The sequence below is a fragment of the Trichechus manatus genome, unplaced genomic scaffold (assembly GCF_000243295.1).
Source record: "Trichechus manatus latirostris isolate Lorelei unplaced genomic scaffold, TriManLat1.0 scaffold00001, whole genome shotgun sequence".
Taxonomy (NCBI): Eukaryota; Metazoa; Chordata; class Mammalia; order Sirenia; family Trichechidae; genus Trichechus; species Trichechus manatus.
Window position 1 is genome coordinate 10257839 of NW_004443937.1, and position 15502 is coordinate 10273340.

Consider the following 15502-nt stretch of genomic DNA (forward strand, 5'->3'; position numbering starts at 1 on the left):
TCCCGTGTTGTGGGCCAGGATCTGGCCAGTGTGGGAGGCCAGGGGAGGCCAGGGGTGTGGGCTTTGTCCTGAAACTGGCTCAGAATGGCCGTGTGTGTGTGTGTGTGTGTGTGTGTGTGTGTGTGTGTGTGTGTGTGTGTGTGTTCTAGGATAAAGGGGAAGGTGGGAGAGGAGGGGGGAAGAGAAAGGGGAGAAAGAGAAGCTGTAAGGTAAGAGGAACTTGAGAGGCTGGGGGGTGAGGGGAGAAGCAGGAAGGAGCAGAAAGAGGGAGAGAGGGTGAGAGGAGAGAGAAACAGGCTGCCTGAGGAAGAGTGAGACAGAGAGAGAGGGAGAGACAGACAGACAGACTGATACATAGAGAGATAGAGGGGAGAGAGAGACAGGGAGGAGGAGAGACAGACAGACAGATGGACATATATAGAGAGACAGACTGAGACTGAGAGAGGGACAGAGAGACAGAAACCCTGAGAACGGGACCACAAAAGACCCAGAGGCTGGGCCAGGAGAGCGTGCCCTCTTGCTGGAACACAAGCCTGAGTCAGGTCTAAGGCGCGGCTGGGCGGCCTGTGCCTGTGGTGCCTACACTGACGGCCCAGCGCCCTCCTGCCCTTCCTGGCCCTCAGCGGCCCCCTTCCCTCTCAGCACCCAGGGCACAGGGCATGGCAAGGACTTCGCCAAGGTCGGCAAACTGGCCTTATCAGGCAGGATCGACACGGCGGCGGCTCTCGCAGCTTGCCAGCCCATCCGCCCTCGGATCCGGGTTATTTCGGGAGCTGAGCAGCCAGAACACACCCCTCCTTCCTTGTGCACGGGCCAGTGGCTGCTGACTCAAAATGTTCTCTCAAGGAAACCGTCTCCCCGAAATCCAGTGTCACATCTTCCGGGAGACTCCCCTGGCTCTCCCGGAATGAAGCCTCTCCTCGTACAGGGCCTGGTTGGAACCTCCAGTCCCGTGCTCATCCCAGGGAGCTCAGGCAGAGGTGTGCTCGCTCCTTCATCAGACTGTGAGCTTCATGATGGCAGGGCCCCCGGGATCCCCAGCACGGACCTTGTGAGCAGCACTGACAACCACAGAAGTAGCAGCACTGGCTAACGCTTATCGAACACTTACGATGTCCCAAGAACATGCATCATCTTATGTAACATCTCAGTAGCCCTAGGTGTAGGCCTCATTAGCATTCCCACTTTACAAACCCCGTGGCTCAGAGAGGCTAAATAATTGGCCCAAGGTCTCATAGCTAGGAACTTGTTGAACCAAGGCAGTCTGAATTCAGAGCCCAGTCACTTGACCACCAGGCAAACAGCATCCCCTGCTCCAACGATCACTTCCACTTCTCTGCTCAAGAACCTTCTGTGGCTCCCCAGTACCTCTAAGATCAAATCCAAACATCCTACCTGGCGCTGATCTCTTCCTTCTATCTGCCCCTCCACTGTCCTTTCAGGTCTCATTCTCTCTCCTCTGATCTCCTGCTTCTAGGCCCCCTTCTCCTACTGTCTGATTTATTCACTCAGCAGTTACTTAACGAGCATCTGCTGTGTGCTAAGCACGATATATTATGGATTGAATTGTGTTCCCAAAAAAGATACGTTGAAGTCCTAACCCCTGGTACCTGTGAATGCGATCTTATTTGGAAATAGGGTCTTTGAAGATGTTATCACTTAAGTTAACACGAGGTCATATTGGAGGAAATCACTTGCTGTCAAGTTGACCCTGGATCATGGCAAACTCATGTGTGTCAGAGTAGAACTTTGCTCCAGAGTTTTCAATCATTGGTTTTTAGCAAGTAGAATGTCAGGCCTTTCTTCCAAGGTTCCTCTGGGTGGACTCAAACCTCCAACCTTTCGTTTAGCAGCCGAGTGTGTTGGCACCGCCCAAGGACTCCATCATACTGGAGCAGGTGGATTCTAATCCCAGCTGAGTGTGGTTCTTATAAGAAAGGAGAAGAGATGCAGAGACAGACAGCAAAAACACGGCCATGTGAAGATGCATCTATAGGCCAAGGAATACCTGGGGCCACCAGAATCTGAGAGAGACAGGAGGGTTTTCTTTGGACAGAACATGGCCCTGCCGACCCCCTGAATTTGGATTCCTAGCCTCCAAAACTGTTAGACAATAGATTTCTGTTCTTATAAACCACTCAGTTTGTAGTACTTTGTTACAGCAGTCCTGGGAAGTGAATACACTGTGCTTGGACCTTACCTTCTGCTGGGCAAGGCAGACCATGAAAAGTGGTATGGAGAACATCAGGCATCATGACCCAGATGGCCAGGGGACCTATTTTGCTGAGATGGACATGCAGGGTACTGGGGCCAGTGTGTTCCACCAGGCAGAGGGAACAGCATGGGCAAAAGCCCTGAGGAGGGAAGGGCTGGGAGTTATCAAAACCGAACGATGGTCAGCTTGGAGGAGTGGGGAGTGGTGAGCCCAGATCGAGCTTTGAAAGCCATGGTGAGGAATGTGGATTGAATTCCAAGTGCAGAGGGACTCCTCTAAAGGGTTTCAGAAGGATTAGCACAAAAGTGTTAAAAACATCCATGACCCTTTGGAGAACGGCCTGTGAGGGGGAGAGTGGGCGCAGGGAGTGGGGATGGCGGGACTGCAGGGTGGTGGAGGTGACACAGGCATGTGGGTGGCTGGGAGTGGGTTTAGGAAGTGGAGCCAGGAGGATGAGCACGGAGAGGGAGGAGGAGCAGGGCTGCTACCTCTGCCCTGCCTTTAGTAGGAGGGCGGTTGGCAGTGCCATTAACTGCCACGGGAAGTCTGGGAAGGTGAGGGCAAGGGGGATGGGGAGGGTGGTAGGCATGAGCAAGAATCCCTTTTTGGACTTGTTAACTTTGAGATGTTTGCGAGATGTCCAAATGGAGATGCCAAGTGGGCAGTTGGAGGTATGAGTTGGGAGCTCAGAAGTGAGGCCCCGGCTGCAGATATAAATGTGGGAATCAGCAGCTTCAAGATGGTATTTAAAGCTCTGGGACAGGATGAGATCATCAAGGGAGAAGGGAAGAGGCCTGGAGCCAAGCCCCCAGCATTTAGAGGTCAAGCAGAGGAGGAGAACGGAGCTAGGCAACCACAATGGCAGACCTGATTATGTGGCTTCCCTGCTCAAGGGCCTTTGGTGGCTCCCTACTGCCCTCAGAACAAGGTTCAGAATCCTTAGCCCAGCACGAAGGCCCAGCCTACCTCTCCAGTCTCAGTCTTCCTGCTCCTTCCTTGCATCCTTCCTTTCAATCATGGTGAACACCTTGTAAGGTTCCACACCTCCAGGCTTTTTTGCCCAGGCAGTTCACCCCTACCTGGGGCGCCCTCCTATGGACAAAGGCGGATGCTAACTCCTACACTTCTAAAATGCCACCTGTGACACCTTCTCTAACCACCCTGAGTAGACGCCGAAACCCCTGCCTCTTCGTGTCTCTGGCCTTCTGGACACTCCACCCTATCCTTGTCGTTCTGGGAGCTCCTTAGGGCAGAGGGCTGGTCCACTTCTGTGTCCTAGGCCCAGCATGTTGGTGGCTCCTGGTGACCCCTTATGCCCTCAGCTCCCTGTGTCCCCCACGGGTCTGAAACGTACCATCAGAACTAGGGTGGGGGAAGAATGTCGACTTTATCACTTCCAGTTTGAGCCTGGGCTGCTGTTCTGAACAGAGTCTGAGAAAGGAAGGTTCACAGAGGGAGGAGGAGGGGGAGATGAGGGAGAGGGGTGATCACCGTGCATTTGCTGGGCTTCCCAGCTGCATTGCAGCAGGTGGGGGAGAGCGGATGAAAAGCATGAAAACAGCGGAAAAAGAGCGGTCAAATTCATCTTCCTTCTTTGCTGCACAGAGCTCATGACGAGAGGCTTTGTTGTGCAGGAAATCAAATAGCGCATTGAGGGGTGGGGTGGGGGTAGGAGTAGAAAGTATGAGGTGCAGTTCTAGGCCTGGAGGGGTTCTGTCAGAGCCCCAACCCTCCCCAGGTCGCTTTTGTTCCATCTGGTGTTAAATGTTACCATTAGCAGGCCTGCAGAAAGCCTCTCTGGCCTGAAGAGCTGCAGAAGGGCCGCACGCGCCTTTACTGAGCACTTACTTATTAGCACTACGCATTAGGTCAAGGAGGAGGATTGGGGTTAGACAGACCTGGCCTTGGGTACGTCCCTGCCTCGCTTGGAGCCTCAGCGGCTTCATTTGCAAGATGGGCACATTTACACGGGCCTGCCTAGGCTTTGGGGGAGGTGATGTGTGGCCACGCCCTATAAACAGTGCAGTGCCTGGCCCACAGTTATCTCCTTTCATCTTTCTAGAGGGGTATGTTGTTCTTTTTACAGACAGGGAAATGGAGGCTCAGAGCAGCCCAGAGCACACAGAGCTGAGGTCTCAGAGCATTTCTGCCTCCGAAGTCAAAGGCCCCCTCCCTGTGCCGAGATACCTCACGAGTCCTTTTACTTGGTCCTTAGGCAGTTGATTCTGGGGCGTCAGGTTGGACACAGGAGGGATGGAGGCACCTGGAGAAACACTCATGACTCAACTACTTGGACATCCACAACTGGACCCATTCTAGAAGTGGCCCAAAGTCACTTGGTCCAGTCTGGTGGGTCATAAGGGGAGTGACCCACTGTGGGCCCAAGATGCAGACGGTGGCTTGAAGTATTGCGCGTGACTTCCTCCATCCCAGACCACGTCTCTGAGCTACAGACCTCAGCCTATCTCACCTTCCCATCTGGGTGTCTCCCCGATACCTCAAACTCAACACGTCTGAAGGTCAACTTATAAGCTTTTTCCTTTATGATTAGTGTTTTTTTGTGTGTCCTCTCTAAGAAATAGTTGCCTATGCCTAGGCTGTCAAGATATTCTCCAATGATCTCTTCTAGAAGCTTCCACCAAACTTTAGCTTTTATCTTTAGAGATATAATCCTTCTCAGGTTGATTTTGTGCATGGTGTGAGGTAGGGATTCAAACTCAACATATCTGAAATCTTCACCCTGACCTCATCCTTCCCTGGGGTTTGCTGTCACCCTGAAAGGCCTCATCTTCTCTCCATGTGGCAACTCAGACACCAAGAGTCACCCCGTCACCTTCCTCTCCATCCTGTTGATTTTGCCTCTTAAATTTCCTTGAAACTGCTCATTTCCCCCATCTCTGTGGTCCCTGCCCTTGTCCACATTCTAATCTGTTGCCTGGATAATGGCATGGCCTCTTAACTGGCCTGCTGCCACTCAGCAGTGAGAGGGACATTTCTGAAAAGCAACTCTGTTCACATCATAACCTTCCCCACCCATCCTGCTCTTAAGAGAAAGACATAATCCCTTAATGGGGTCTTCAAAGCCCTGTGTGGTCTGCCCTGCTCCATCAGCCTCCTCCAGCATCCCTCTCCTTACTCTCTGCTGCAGCCATGCTGCTCACTCTCAGCACCAGGCCTGTTCCTTTTGTCTGGAGTGTTGTTCCCTTCACATTGTCGCCTATAAACTCCTACTCATCCTCCTGCTCTTGGCGCAATTCCCACCTCCTCAGGGAGGCCTTCCCTGATTACCTATTATACACTCTCCTTTGTCATCGGGGTTGTATTTTGCACATATTTGTGTGACAGTTAGATTAATGTTTGATGCTAGACCACTGAGAGTACATCTTGTGTCTGTTTTAACCACTCCTGTATTCCTAGGGCCTACCTAGCACAGTGTCCAGTACATAGTAGGTCACATGTAAATAGGAGGAAAGGAAGGAAGAAGGGGAGAGACGGAGGGAAGAAGGAAAGGTGGATCCCACCTTGAGTGAAAAGACTGATTTCCTTTGCTATAACCTTTCTTCCCAAAGTGGGGGTTCTCAGATCCCTTGAAGTTAAGACATTTGGTACATGACTTCCGGGGTGGGGGAAAGGGAAAGGTCATGGCTGAAGTAGGAGGCTCCCTACACTCTGGGCCTGTCTGTTGGGTGGGCCTCCTGCCCTCTCAGCCCTCCTTGCCTCACAGCTGTGGCCTTTTGGCCCCCAACTGTAGGCTCTGGGCTCTGGGGCTCTGCTTGACCCTGACTGGGAGGGGGTTAAGATCTCAGGCCCCAGCTCAGGGGGCTCACTGTCATCATGTCATTTGGGCAAACAGGCCCCTCTAGGGTCTGCACTCCTGCTTTGTCCCTGCCCCAGAGCTCCCTCCATATCCCAGCTCCTTCAGGGCTGAGGTCCTGATGACTTCTTGCCAGCTACCCCACCCCTATCCTGGACCCCAAGCTTGGTCCAGGCTCTCTGCTAAGTAGCTCTCAAGCCTATGCTCTTCTCTCCATCTCTAATTCCTCCATCAGTGCTTACTTGGACTCTCACTAGCCCCTTTGCCGACCCCTTGCTGCCACTCTTGCTCCTACAATCTCCCCCACAGCAGCCAGAGGGATATTCCTAAGACATAAATTGGATCATGTCGCTTCCCTGCTCCAAACCTGCCAATGGCTTCCAGCAAACTCAGAATTAAGTCCCAAGTCCTCTCTGAGGCCTATGAGGTCAGGTGGGGTGCTCTGGCTCCATTAACTCCTTCTCATTTCCCACCTCCTTATCTCGCTTTCTTCTCCACTCACACTAGACCTCAGTTTGCTCCCATCTGCCATGCCTGGACCTGAGAACAGGTCATCTCTTTTTTGTTGTGGTTATAGATGGGTAAGAAGTCGGCCTGGGCTTCCTGAGAATGAAGGTTACACAGATGCAAGCAGAGCTGAGAAATGGAAAGGTGGCATTTGAGCACCAAGATCAAGCCATACCTGAAGCCACCTCCCTGTTTTTTCCATTATGTTAACAAATAAGTTTCTTTCTTTTTTTTTGCACACACTAATTTGAGCTTGCTTTTGAAAGGAGTCCCAATTCATATAACTGGCCAGCCCTACCTCGCCCCACCCTACCCACTTTTCCATTCCTTCAACATGCCAGGCACATTCCTGCCCCAGGGCCTTTGCACTTGCTGTTCTTCTGTCTGGAGTGGTCTTCTCCCAGATGTTTGCATGTCTCATTCCCTCACCTCATGAGATTCCTGCTCAACCGTCACCTCCTCAGAGAGGCCTTCTTGGACCACCTCAACAAAAATAACAAGCCTCAGCATCACCCCTCATCCCTTTACTCTGCATTATTTTTCTTTATAGCACTAATAGCCACCATGCATATTATATATTTACTTATTGTCTCTCTCCCTCCACTACCTGTAAATTCCATAAGGGCAGGGATTGTATCATGTTGACCATCTGTCCTGGTTTCCCTGGGACTGAGGGGTTTCCTGGGACGTGGGACTTTTGGTGCTAAAACAAGATTGTTCCGGGCTAACAGGGATGAGTCAGTCACCCTAGACTGCCTTGTTTGTGTCCTGTAATATCCCCATTGCCCAGATGGGGCTGGCACACAGTAGGTGCTCAATACAGAGTAGCATGGGTGAAAGCAGGCAGGCACTGTGCCCGGTGGTATCAGACAATATTTATGTATTCAGTTCCATTTAATTCTCACCACCGATCTAGGAGGTGGGCTCTATTATTATTCCCATTTTACAGATGAGGAGCCTGAGACTTCAGCAGCTTGTCCAGGTCACACGTCTAGGAAGCAGGGGGATCAGGATTTGAATCCAGCTCTGCCAGACTCCAGAGGCCACATGGTTAACTGCTCTGCAGTGCACACCTCCCAACTACTGCCTGCTTAGCCCAGGCCAACTGACCTTTGGCTCCTGTTGTTTAGACAGCCACAAGTGGGCTAGGAGAAGTCCTGCACCCTACCTCACCTCACTCAGGTGGGTGAAAACTGGTCCAAGGGTGGGACAGATTGGAGGTGGTGGGAGAAGTAGAGATGGTCGGTCCAGGGCTGGGACCCCAGAGTGAGGCAGCCACTCCTCCTGACCTGTAAGTCCTACCAGTGCCAGGTCTCCCTAAGGCCTGTTCAATCTCAGCTCCCTTCTCGGCTTATCCAGCAGACCCATGACTGAGCTCGAGGAAGACTTTCTTCTGTTCACCTAGGAGAGCCTAAACTAAAACACCATTCCCTCCTCAGATCAGGAAATGGCCTTCTCCCTGCCGTCCCAGACCTGCCACTACCCTACCCTGCTGACCGGGCTGGCCTTCGTGGCCTTGCCTCTCCTGGTCAGACCAACATTGGCACAGTGCTTCCCCAGGCCAATTCACCTCTCATATGACCCTTACAGCCAACCCTTGTGGTAGGGGCTACTTTTTATCCTCATTTCATGGATGAGAAACTGAGGCCCAGAGAGGTGAAGTCACCTCCCTAACGTCACACAGCTCACGGGAGCAGCACTAGGATTCCTGGAAACAGACTCAGGTCTGTCTCCCAGGCTCACTTGTTATCTATTCTCCATTGCCTCCCTGATGAGGATGATGATGGAGATAATAAACAATGCTATCATTTATTGCCACTGCCCGTCTGTCAGTTCATAATACTTTGGTGGCTTGCGTGTTGCTGGGTTGCTGGAAGCTATGCCACTGGTATGTCAAATAGTAGCAGGGTAGACAGGTTTCTGCAGAGCTTCCAGATTAAGACAGACAAAGAAGAAAGGCCAGGCAATCTACTTCCGAAAATTATTGTTGTTGTTGTTGTTAGGTGCCGTCAAGTCAGTTCTGATTCATAGCGACCCTACGTACAACAGAACGGAACACTACCCAACCCTGTGTCATCCTCACAATCGTTGTTATGCTTGAGCCCATTGTTGCAGCCACTGTCAATCCATCTTATTGAGGGTCTTCTTCTATGGATCACAACAGAACATTGTCCAATATAGTGCTGGAAGATGAGCCCCCTAGGTTGGAAGGCACTCAAAACACACAGTGGTTGTAATGACGGACTTGAGCATACCAACGATCGTGAAGAAGGCGCAGGACCGGGCAGCGTTTTCTTTCTGTTGTACATGGGGTCTCCATGAGTCAGAAAAGGCAACTAACGACAATCATTTATGGAACCAGGCACTTTGCATGCATTATTTCTCATTTCAAACCGGCCCGCATGGTAGGTACTATTATCCCCATTTTACACATGAGGAAACTGAACAACAGACGAGTTAAGTGGTTGACCAAGGACACACTAGCAATGACTCCTAATGGAACTTGTCTTACCAATATGCCCCCGGCCCAGCACCTCCTTCCTTCCTTACCAATCTACCTACATACCTACCTAACAACCAACCAATATCTACTGAGTGCCGACGATGTGTGATGCCCTCCTCTGGCCCAGTGCCAGCCCCACCCCAGGCACCGACAGCAGGAAGTGAAGTTCTGGCCTCAGGGTTGCCCTGGCTCCTGGCCCTCAGTGCCTGGAAAGCCCTTCCTCACCAGGATCCCCTGGGCCTGATTAACGATCTACTTGGGACTCTATCGCTGGGGAATTCTTCTCCGCAGGTCTAATTCTGGGATCTCAGCTGCTCTGTCCCCTGCCTGGCCACCAAGGAGCTGTTTTTCATAACAAAGTGGGGGCGGGAGAAGGGCCATGGGAGGTTTTAGTAATTCCACTGTTGGAAATTTCCATGGCGGTGGAAAACACCCACTGGCTGGCCTCCAAACGCCTCCCTGAAAAAATTTCCAAAAAGAAACCGCTGGACTGGCCCACACCCGTCTGGACAGACGCTGGAGGAGCCTGTGGAAGGACTTAGGGGCCAATGCATCAGCACTAGCCCCCAGCACAGAGCTGGGCACCCAGAGGCCGAGGGCTCCAGGAAAATGGGGTCCCCTTTCTCCCTTGGAGAGAAGAGAGAAAGGTGCCCCACCAGGGAACAAGTCATAAGCCCAGTGTCCGTTTCTCTGCCACCCGCTTGCTGTGTGATCCTGAGTAGTTACTAGACCTCTCTGAGCCCATCTTGCCCTGTAAAAGGAGGCAGTGGACAAGATACTCTCTAAGGGTTGAAGCACCTTGATGAGTGCTGGCTCTGGGCTTGGGTCTTCCTGTCTCCTGGGTGAGTCTAGAGAAAGCAAGTACCTGGGAACTCTGCAGGCATCTAGGGGGGCCAGAGGCTCCCGGGGGAGGCAGAGATTGAGCCTGAACACACTGCACTGTCTGCCTCTCCCATGGGCACATGCCCCCAGTTGCCTTTCCATGGAAGGAAGGGACAGGCTGCAGATCTGCACCCAAGCGAGAGTCCTGGGGGCACCTGCAGCATCTCGCCTCCTTCACCCCCACAGCCACCCTACTGCTGGCTCTGGGAGTCTCTGTGACTTTCTCCACACCCTACTGCTGCATCCAGCTAATTCCTCACTACCTCCCGCACCCCCATCCCTGAAAATCCTCAGGCTTCCCCACCCCCCATGGCTCTGGGCAGATGTGGGGGCCAGGGCATCATGGAGTGCAGTCAGTGCCTCCAGACCTGGAGCCGAGGGGTGGGGAGTGAAATGAGGCCTTGAGTGGGAACCATTGGCCTCAGGGGCGTGGAAGGCGCCCAGGACAGGAGCCAAGCCCGAGGCATCTCTCCCCAGCATCCTTCAACCTCACCTGCACCACGTGGGTGCCCCCAGTCAAGTGCAGGATTCATTTGTGCAGATGAGGGTTCAAGCCCTGGCTCTGCTACTCACTAGCTGTGTGACTCGGTTTCTCTGTCTGTAAAGTGGGTCACCACCAACTGCCCAGAATTGTGGCGAGGATTGAATGAGACGACAATCCACTCCCTACACTGCAGCCAGAGGGGTCTGTGTATGAGACTTATCCCAGCTTAAGACCCTCCAATAGCTTTCTATCCATTCAAGATCAAATCCAAACTCTGTACCATGACCTACAAATTCCTGCGTGATCTGTCCCCAGACTACATCTTCCACCTGATCCACCTCTCTCCCCTTGCACATCTTACTCCAGCCACAATGGCCTTCTTTCCAATCTTTAACCATACCTAGCTCATTCCCACCTCAGGGCCTTTGCATGTGCTGGCTCCTTTGCTGGGAAGCTCTTTTCCCATATGGTGGTATGGCCAGGTACTATTTATCATCCCAACATCACCTCCTCATGAGGCCCTCCCTGACCATCCTACTCATGTTGTCTCAGATAGCCCTTTTGATTCCCCTGTTAATCTTCTTTGTAACAATTACTACTGCCTGGAATTACTGATTTTATTGACTAATGAGACCTCAACTGTCTTGTTCACTGCTATATCCCCACTGCCTGAACCAGTGTCTCACATGCAGCAGGAGTTCAAGAAATATTTGTTAAATGAACAAATAAATACGTAATGAACCTAAAACACATTAGGTATTAAATGCATGTTGGTCCTTTCTCTATTCCCAGGCCAGCCTTTTCCTCCTGTGCATATGTGCACACAGATGGACAGACACACACAAAACAAATCCTCAGATGAAACCAAAGAACACAAACCCCAAACAAGAAAACGTGGTGCTGGAAGGAGGGCCTAAGGTCACCAGGGTCCCAAGGCCAGTTGTAAGGCCTTACCTGGCTTACCTGAGGGTCCCCCCCAAGGCTGCAGGAAGTCAAGTTCACTGGAAGGAGCAGAGAGCAATATATGACTTTTCAGCATGGAGTTGGTAGGCCACTGAGCACCAGGAGTAACCTGTACCCTGTCTTTGGCCCTGGTAGAGGGTGAAGAATGTGTCCAGCAGGACCCTGTCTGGTTTATTCACACCATATCCTCAGCACAAGAGGAGGTGATCAATCAAAACTTGTTAATGAATAAATGAATGAGGATGGGAGGCTGAGCAGCAAGAAACAGACAGCATTGGTTGTCAATGCCTGTGGGGATCCTCAGCTTGGAGCGTGGTGCTGGGCCCTGCCCATGACACCACCTGAGAGTTCCTCCAACAGTACTCACATAGGGTCACTGCCCTGCTCAAGCACTTGCAGTGGTTCCTGCTGCCTCTGAGAAACAGTTTGGACTTCCTCCATCCATGGAGGATCCATCCATCTATCCACTCATCCCTTCTTGCCTTCATCCATCCATCTATCTCTTCAAGCATCCATCCATCCATCCATCTTCCTCCCACCCACCCACCCGCCCATCCACTGTTTCATCCAACATTTACTGAGTGTTTATAGAGTCACTACGAGTCGGAATTGACTCGACGGCAACGGGTTTGGTTTTTTTTTGGTTACCAGGTTCTAGACAAGGTGTTAGGTGCTGGGGCCATCCCAGCTCTTCAATTCTGTAATAAGATCATCTCATCAAATGTCTGGCTGCATATATCCAGAAAGTAACCACTTCTCACCACCTGCACGGTCTCTCACCATGCTCACTGCAGAAGCCTCCTCCCTGGTCTCCCTGCCCCTCATTTCGCTCTCCCCCACCCCAATCTGCTCTCCACACACAGCCAGAGGGATCCTGTTAACACAGACAAACCATGCCATGAGTCCCTGCATGACCTGGCCCCCTGCCCCGTCACCCCTCAGAACTCTGCTTCTACTCTCCCTCTCGATCACTCCCCTCCACCCACTGTCTTCCTCACTGTTCCTTGAACCTAGTGAGCATGCTCCTACCCCAGGGCCTTTGCACTGGCTGCTCCTGTACCTGTAACTCACTTACCCAAACAGCACGACTCCTCTCCCCTCATCTCCCTCGGCTCTCTGCTCAAACGTCACCTTCCCAGGGAAGCCTTCCTTGACACCTCTGTTTAAAACAACACTCTCTGTCTTTCTTGCTCTGCCTTATTTGTCTCCATAGCATCCACGCTCCTTGACACACCATCTATTTCCATCTTTGCTTATTGCTATCCCTCCTGCCCCCGATACAGCATGAGCCCCACAAGGCAGCGGCTGACTTTGTTTTAGTCACTGTGGTATCCCCAGTTCCCAGCACACAGTCACCCTGGCTAACATTTGTGGAATGAATGAATGACCTCCACCCCTTTAGACAGTAGGGTTATTTTCATTTTATGAAGATCCTTTCACCTTTCTTCCATCAGTGGCTCCCAAAATTGTCTGTTCGAAATAACCCTTCAGGGCAGATTCCGGGTCCTTCCCCAGGAGCAGATTTAGTGGGTTTCTCCCAACCTGCTCCTCCCACACCACCCCCATCCCTTTCTAAACAGCTCCTATGTCCAGCTGGGACTCACCTTGGCCCCCCGCCCTGTCGCCTCCCAGCCCCAAAGCACTGTTCTTGGGACTTGTCCTTCCACTCTGTTCTCGCTTCTCGTTCCCTGTGCCTGACCCAGCTCCTCGGTGCGGCCCCACCCCCAGCCTTTTTCCTGGAACTCATCATCCTCACTAGGGCCTCAGGCATCTTCGTAAAGGGCAAGCCTGGTCACATCGCCCCTCAGCCCAGAGCCCTTGGCTTGGCCTCTGCTACCTTGCCAGCTGCCACGTTCTCCACTCCCTGCCTTGTACCTTCTGCTTGGGTGGAGCTGCACTGCTGGGGGTGGGCTCGGCGCCATGCCCACGCGGTGTCCTTTGCCTGGAGCACCCTTCCCACTTGCCACCTTCCTTCCAGCTGGCTAGCTCTTATTTATCCTTCAGATTCAGTCATGCTGGGAAGGCTAGTCAGTGCTTCTTCTGGTTCCTCATGCTCCCATGACTCTCCTTAAACCAGATGCCGGAGAGCTGACTTCAGGGTGACCGCACGTGTGTCAGTGAAGAACTGTGCTCCGTAGGGTTTCAATGGCTGATTTTTTGGAAGTAGATTGCCAGATCTTTCTTCTGAGGCATCTCTGGGTGGACTCAAACCTACAACCTTTTGGTTAGTAGCCGAGTGCACTGACCCTTTGCACCACCCAGGGACTCCTTGGCTCCCCTGAACTGTGTTATTATCACTCTGGTTTGTAATTACTGGCCCCTGCCAGATTGAGCCCTGGTGGCACGGTGGTTAAGAGCTCAGCTGCTAACCAAAAGGTCGGCAGTTTGAATCCACCAGCCCCTCCCTAGAAACTCTATGGGGCAGTTCTACTTTGTCCTATAGGGTCCTATGAGTTGGAATCGACTCGACAGCAACAGGGACCAGATTGAGCACTATGGGACTGTGAGGTCATTATCAGTGTGGTTAAGCTGGGGGCTATGGGGTTGGACTGCTGGTTGGGTGTCCTTGGGTAGGTTACTTTGTGTTGCTGGGCTTCAGTTTCCTTGTCTATAAAATGAGGACAATAACTACCAGGGGGGATGTATTAGACAAGTGCCCCAAAGCACCTAAGACAGAGCTCTGTCCACCATGTTGCTGGTTGCCGTCCAGTCGATTCTGGCTCATGGCAACCCCATGTGTGCAGAGTAGAACTGCTCCATAGGGTTTTCAAAGCTATGACCTTTTGGATGCAGATTGCCAGGCTTGTCTTTCAGGGCACCTCTGGGTGGGTTTGAACCACTAACCCTCTGGCTAGTAGTTGAGTTTTTAACCATTTGTGCCACGCAGGGACACCCTCTGCCTAGGTTAGCTAACAGCATTCTTATTCAGAAGCTGGCACATGGAAGGAGCTCAGGAGGTGGATGGGGCCTCCTGGTGTCTGCTGGACCTCCATCTGGAAGGCACTTGGTTAAAGGAGCCAGTCTCTCCCCTGCACCTGGCAAATCACCTTGGCCTCTCTATGACCTTCTCATTATTAAGAAGCCTCGGTTGGCTTCTGTTGATATTTAACAATACGTATTATTTGCTTAGGGGTGAGCATAGCTGCTTTGCAAGGTTGTGTTTTCTGCAATTCTGTGTTCTCTTCTGACCTTTGAGCCTGTTTTCTGGTTTTACCCCCTGCCCTTGTTTGCACGTGGCTTTTTTTTTTCTTTTTAGCTGACCTTTTGCATCCAACCTTTTTATTTGAGCTCAAACTCCTTGTCTCTCCTCTGGGTCTCAGGGCTACATGTCTGGGGAAGGGGTGGTGATGGGTACTGCCACATCACCCGTCTACATCACAGGGAGAGGTAGGACAGGCTGACCCAGGCGTCCACTTGGTGCCAGGCCTGTGCTGGACACCACACACCCGCTGGCTCTTTGGTGCCATTGTTGGGTGCAGAGAGGAGACATCACAGCTGGTAAATGAAGAGCTGGCAGCTTGGAGTCCCTGTCACCTGCATTAGACTCTGCTGCTCCTCCTTCCAAGATTGTGGAGCACTGGGATGGCTGTGGTGCACTGATAAGTGAAAACACAGCCATGGGGCATGTATAGAATGGTCCCATGAAAAAAGAAACAGAACCCTTCCAAACACATCTGTCAGCAAGAAGAAACAAGAGAAGAGAGCAATTTACCGAATTCCACTGAATCTAAGTTGAATTATGGGTTGCACCACAATTTCAGTGGTAGAATTTTCTCCATGCGGGAGACCTGGGTTCTCCGCCAATGCACTTCATATGCAGCCACCACCCGTCAGTGGAGGCTTGCATGTGGTTATGATGCTGAACAGGTTTCAGTGGCACTTTCAGACTAAGACAGACTAGAAAGAAAGATGTGGCAATCTACTTCCAAATAATCAGATGAAAATCCCGTGGATCACAGCACTCTGATCCCGTTGTGCATAGGGTCACGATGAGTTGGGGTAGACTCGACAGCAGCTAATGACAACAAAGGAAAAAAAAGAGCTTCCGATAAAACTACGATGTGCTGTGTCAACGGTAAGTCATATTCCAATTTCAGAGATGATAAAATGTGGGCAAAGGAAGATGTGCATCCT

At 51.8% G+C, this 15502-nt stretch overlaps 1 protein-coding gene across 1 annotated transcript in view; it reads right to left on the reverse strand.

Annotated features, from left to right (window-relative positions):
- ATP2B2 (ATPase plasma membrane Ca2+ transporting 2) overlaps positions 1–15502 on the reverse strand; it is a 203507-nt gene that overhangs the window by 172224 nt on the left and 15781 nt on the right. The window contains exon 2 of the mRNA XM_004368329.1: positions 10841–10846. The gene's annotated coding sequence lies outside the window, so the exon portion shown is untranslated. The remainder of the gene's footprint in view (positions 1–10840; positions 10847–15502) is intronic.